The sequence below is a fragment of the Neophocaena asiaeorientalis genome, unplaced genomic scaffold (assembly GCF_003031525.2).
Source record: "Neophocaena asiaeorientalis asiaeorientalis breed wild unplaced genomic scaffold, Neophocaena_asiaeorientalis_V1.1 scaffold145, whole genome shotgun sequence".
In the NCBI taxonomy this organism is placed as follows: domain Eukaryota; kingdom Metazoa; phylum Chordata; class Mammalia; order Artiodactyla; family Phocoenidae; genus Neophocaena; species Neophocaena asiaeorientalis.
In genome coordinates this window covers 343505-349851 of record NW_020172629.1, presented here as the reverse complement: position 1 = coordinate 349851, position 6347 = coordinate 343505, and the positions used below count along the sequence as shown (strand labels likewise).

At 41.6% G+C, this 6347-nt stretch overlaps 1 pseudogene; it reads right to left on the bottom strand.

Moving 5' to 3' along the window:
* Positions 1–2844: 2844 nt before the first annotated feature.
* On the bottom strand, positions 2845–4120 carry LOC112395777 (hsc70-interacting protein pseudogene; annotated as a pseudogene).
* Positions 4121–6347: the final 2227 nt, after the last annotated feature.

Genomic DNA, 6347 nt, shown 5'->3' with positions numbered 1-6347 from the left:
AGTGTTTTAGTGAGTGAATTGGGATATACATGTATTAAGCTTTTATGTTTCTGCTGGGGTGACATATTATTCCATGGTTATTTTAATTTGCATGTCTTATGATTGAGTTAAATTGAGTGTATTTGCCAATAGCATTTCTTTTTTTTTTTGCAAATCGCCTACCTATGCCCTGTACCAGGTACCTTTTGACTTCAAATAACAAAAACCTTAATTAAAAATGGCTGAAATGAGTCAGATTTCACTTCCTATGACCAGAGTCCAGAGGTATTTCAGTAGCCTGATGAAATTATCAAGGACCCAGGTGCTGTCCCCTTTCCTGCTTTTTAAAATTTCAGCTTGGGAGGAATCAGGCTCCCTGACTTCAGACTATACTACAAAGCTACAGTAATCAAGACAGTATGGGACTGGCACAAAAACAGAAATATAGCTCAATGGAACAGGACAGAAAGCCCAGAGATAAATCCACGCACACATGGTCACCTTAACTTTGACAAAGGAGGCAAGGATATACAATGGAGAAAAGACAGCCTCTTCAATAAGTGGTGCTGGGAAAACTGGACAGCTACATGTAGAAGAATGAAATTAGAACACTCTCTAACACCATACACAAAAATAAACTCAAAATGGATTAAAGACCTAAATATAAGGCCAGACACTGTACAACTCTTAGAGGAAAACATAGGCAGAACACTCTATGACATAAATCACAGCAAGATCGTTTTTGACCCATCTCCTAGAGAAATGGAAATAAAAACAAAAATAAACAAATGGGACCTAGTGAAACTTAAAAGCTTTTGCACAGCAAAGGAAACCATAAACAAGATGAAAAGATAACCCTCAGAGTGGGAGAGAATATTTGCAAATGAAGCAACTGACAAAGGATTAATCTCCAAAATATACAAGCAGCTCAATATTAAAAAAACAAACAACCCAATCCAAAAATGGGCAGAAGATCTAAGTAGACATTTCTACCAAGAAGATATACAGATGGCCAGCAAACACATGAAAGGATGCTCAACGTCACTAATCATTAGAGAAATGAAAATCAAAACTACAATGAGGTATCACCTCATACCGGTCAGAATGGCCATCATCAAAAAATCTATAAACAATAAATACTGGAGAGGGTGTGGAGAATAGGGAACCCTGTTGCACTGTTGGTGGGAACGTAAATTGATACAGCCACTCTGGAGCACAGTATGGAGGTTTCGTAAAAAACTAAAAATAGAATTGCCATACGACCCAGCAATCCCACTACTGGGCATATATCCTGAGAAAACCATAGTTCAAAAAGAGTCATGCACCACAGTGTCAGTGTTCATTGCAGCACTATTTACAATAGCCAGGACATGGAAGCAACCTAACTTTGCATCAACAGATGAATGGATAAAGAAGATGTGGCATGTATATACAGTGGAATATTACTCAGCCATACAAAGAAACGAAATTGAGTTATTTGTAGTGAGGTGGATGGACCTAGAGTCTGTCATACACAGTGAAATAAGTCAGAAAGAGAAAAACAAATACCATATGCTAACACATATATATGGAATCGTAAAAAAAAAAAAGGTTCTGAAGAATGTGGGGGCAGGACAGGAATAAAGATGCAGACCTAGAGAATGGACTTGAGGACATGGGGAGGGGGAAGGGTAAGCTGGGGTGAAGTGAGAAAGTGGCATGGACATATATACACTACCAAATGTGAAATAGATAGCTAGTGGGAAGCAGCTGCGTAGAACAGCGAGATCAGTGTGACCACCTAGAGGGGTGGGATAGGGAGGGTGGGAGGGAGATGCAAGAGGGAGGAGATATGGGGATATATGTATATGTATAGCTGATTCACGTTGTTATAAAGCAGAAACTAACACACATTGTAAAGCAATTATACCTCAATAAAGTTAAAAAAAATCTTCAGCTTGTTGAATATTCACTTCAATAATTCACTTAAATAATTATTGAACACCTATAATTTACCAGGAGTAGTCTGTAGCTATGGGAAATAACAGCAGTGAGCAAAACAGGCCATGTTTACTGCCCTCTGAAAGCTTACAGTTTGGTGGGGATAGGGGAGGAGGCGAGCAAGGAGGTAGAATGTTCAGTAAGATGTTAAGTGTTTTTTTTTTAATGTGGAAATATGAAGCATTTATGTTAGATATCAGACAAGAACAGAGCTAAGTAATCCAATTTTACTGCAGCAGTATAAAAATCATGCCTTCACCACAGTGTAAGATTTAAATGCATCTGCACAAGGGTACACATTATGTAAAATGTAGTAGGGTTGCTGCTGCCCTGCCAAGTACTTCCAGTCCCTACCCAGGTCCTACTGCAATACTGGTGGTCTCAGTAGTTTCATGAAAGCAAATCATTAAAAATAATAATAATAAAGCAATTAAAAAGACAGATCAAAATGCTTCAGTGACCATATATCCAACTCAAACTTTATCTACTTAAATGATCTTCCCGCTAATAAATCTTTATTTCACTCAAACTTGAACAATAAACCTTCCATACTGAAGTATCTTCCTTGCTTAATTAATTCAAAGGAAAAAACCAAAATGATTAGTAAAGAAAAATGTAGGAATTAACACACCCTTTTAATTTGTTTTAAATATTTTTAAGGTTTAAAAATTGTTTAAAGTTTTTAATTTATCTGAATGAATACCCTAACGGCAAACCACTGTAAAAATGTTTCAGCTGCATTTGGGGCAGAGGGGTAGGGATTATCTTCAAAGCACCCTAGCTTTCTTCATGAGAAGGTCAGAGGTACACTGCTTTGTATTATTGCGACATCCATTAGGTGATCTAAGTTGCTTTTTCTTCAGCAGGGGCTTTATTTGTCAGAAGGGCATTATGCTTGACCTCCAAATGTGGCTGACAGTTTACTGATGAGATTCATAACCTTTGAGTTGCTCTGATATTTTGACGTATTTGCTGGGTTCTGAGCCACATCCTGGAAGGCCACCATAACTTCTGGATCCTGCATGGCTGCAAGAACCTCTGGATCACTAAGAATTTCATTGAGCCCAGGCATTCCTGCCATTCCAGGCATGCCCCCTCCCATTCCACCTGGAAAAGAGCCGCACTGAGTCCCTGATTGTCCTCTGGCCTCTTCCTCCCTCGGGGCTCTTGCGTGTTCTCCCTGAGCCTTCCTGGCCCTTTCTGTTCTTTCTTTGATCTCTCGCTCTTCACGTTTTTGCTCATACTTTCTCCGATGTTCAGCAGTTTTCTGGGCCCTTGGTTGAACTTCTTTCAGCATTGCACTAGCATCTTCATCATAATCCAGCTTACAGGCAAGGGCTAGATCGTGAGCAGCTTCTTCCCAGTGGCCCGAAAGCCTGTGTGCTTCCCCTCGCCACTTGTGTGGCTGAGCAGAATCAGGATTTATTTCAATAGCTCTGTCACAGTCTCGGATGGCAGCATTTGGCTTCTGTAATTTGATGAAGACACTTGCTCTCTTGCCATACAGAATGGCCAAACGAGGATTTAGCTTGATTCATTGTCAATTTCTAGATCACTTTCCTCACTTGATGGTTCATCTGTCTTTATGTTTTCCTCCGCCTTCTTACTATCTTTTTTCTTCCTTGGTATTTTCTTCCAATTTAGTTTTATGAGTAGCAGGTGGTATTTTACCCCCATGCTCTCCACCCACTCCCTCAGGAAGCGCATTTCATCCGTGTGCAGAACGCTTGGGTCCTTCTTGCACATTTTCACGAAGGCTCGAAGCTCGCTCACTTTGCGGGGGGTCCATGGTCCGGAGGCGGAGGGCGCGGTGAGGCTGCGGCCTGATTCCAGGCCCAATGTTAAGTGTTATGGAGAAAAATAAAGCAATGCAGGGGGAAGGGCGAGGCTGAGTTGGGTTATTTTAATGACGTGATCAGGGAAGGCTTCAATGCAGTGACCTTTGAGTGGAGTCTCAAAGGTAGTAGGAGTGCAAGGGCAAGAGGTACGGTGGAAGAGCATCTCAGACAGAGGGCCTCTCCCGGAGCACACAGGCCCGGGGCAGGAGTGAGCTGGCGCCTTCAAAGACCTGGAAGGAGAGCTGGGGCGGGTGGCAGAGCTGAGTGATGGCTGGCAGAGAGGGGGGGCAGGAAGTCAGAGCGTGCAGGGCCTTGTAGACCATTGTGAGATCTTTTGGCTTTTATTCCCGGTGAGATGAGATACCTTTGGGGGCTTTTGAGCAGAGGGCAGACCTTATCTGACTAAGACTTTGAAAGGTTCATGCTGGCTGCTGTGTTGAGACTAGGATGAAGGGGATAAAGGCTGAAGCAGGCTTGGTAGTTACAAAAATATTGCAAGCAGCCAGGTGAGAGGTATTTTGGAAAAAGATAGACGTCAGAGAAGTTATTCTGTATATATTTTGAAGGTAGAGCTGAAAGGATCTGTGGAGGAGTTGGGTGTGAGATGTGAGAAGAAGAGAGGAGTGATGTTCACATTTCTGGTAGCCCATGTGACCAGCGCCGTAAAGATGTGGTCTGTCTCTTCGTGTACGTCTATTTTATTTGGAACAAAAACCTTTCCTGGATGCTCTCAGCAGATTTCCCCTTGGATCCTCTTGGCTGTGATTGGCCGTGTATTCCTGTTGTAGGTACAAGTGAGGCCGGGAAAGCCAACATCTGTTCCTCTGAGGCCTTATAATGGGAGGTGGCCTCTGACAGCAAGAACAAGTTGGTGGGGGTGGGGGTGGGGGGTGGAGTGGCTGCTGGTTGGGTAACAGTAGTGGCTTCTGTATGTCACTGCCCACTTTTCTGTTGTGTTGGTCATCCTTTAAAAAAAATTTTTTTTAAAGTGACTTGTAAATACTCTTTGCATGTTAAGAAAATAAGCTCTTGTAATAGTAGATTCTAAATATTTCCAAGCCATATATTTTAATGAGGTTTTTTACTCAGATCAGTTTTCTAATTTTGAAATAAATGAATCCTTTCAAAGTTACAAGTGGGAGCAGGTGAATGTGGAGACTGATGCATAATTTATAGTTTTTCCTACTCTAGGTGCAAGTGTCATTTTAACCTGAATGCTGGCTAGTCATTCTTTATAAAACTCATTTGGGGTCTTGCAAGGGCAGCGGTGGGGTGGATGGGAAAAACAGAACCACCCTGATTCCTCTGTGCCCCATAGATCTCTCTCTCGTTACTGCCTCCTACCACTGAAGATGTGCAGCTTCATCAGAGGCAGAGTCTTCAGTAAGGTTTTCTTCTTACAGTTTCTTCTTGCTTCTCTCTTCAGTGGTCATTGTCTACTGACTTCTCCCTCCCTCCCTCCCTCCCTCCCTCCCTTCCTTCCTTCACCAACAAAGCTGATAACTGGCTTATTATAACAAGAGAATTTTGTTTTATTATATGATTAATTGTCCATCCTCCAGCATGGGGGGCGTGTGCTCTTCCTCCTCAGTCACAGCAGAGTTTTGAGCTTCACCTCCACTGCTTACTAGTGGTGTGACCCAGACCGCTTCATTGTACAGCTCCCATCCTGTTGTGCTAGGGATGGCATTCCCATCAAACACAATGCAAATGCTGCTTCCTGGAGTTGTACCGTGTGGTGGTTCTGATGTGACTTGAGGCAAGTTAATTCAGCCCTGAGTTTTCAATGAGATCATGAATGTGGAATTCTAAGAACACTGCCTTTAAGAGACTTAAGAGGAAATGATGAACAATTCCATAGCCCTTCGTTTTTACCTTTGACTAAGGGTTGATTACTAATAACTAATCAAGTGGAGAAGTAGGGTCATTGTGAAGTAGCTGTGAGGTATTATGGAAGGTATATTATAAAAACCTCTATTTTTTTCCTCCTCTGCACACGTCATTATTAAAAAAGCGATTGTGAGTATATGAGTTTGGATCATTTCCACAGTTCAGCTGGAGCTCTCAGGCCTTTCCAAGGCTCCCTTGTGTTGATGCACAGGGTGGGGGTGGGTACAGATAGGTGAGATACATTTACAGTTGTTGCATGATAACTTATCAAGGCATAGCCAAGAGAGGGAATTCAGTGCAAGCAAGTGAAAATATATTTAGTTTTCTTTTTCCAAAGTGTTCACTTTAATATACTTTTGGTAGGATATTAGAACAATTTCTAAGTTCCAAGTTCTGTGCTTAAAATCAGGAGATTCTCTAAGGAGTCACTGGTTTAGTTTCTGTACCATAATTCAAGTAGAGTTACAACACCGTTACAGTAGTTGTTGGGAATTTAGGGGTTTAGGGCTCAAAATAAATACACATTCACTTATGTCCTTTTTTGTGCGGGATACTTTTTTGGGGGAATGGTTTAAGTGTAGATTTACAAGGAAAATCAATTTAGTGCATATTAAATACAGTGTATTCCTTTTGATCAAAACTTGCCTAGAGGAATGTTTT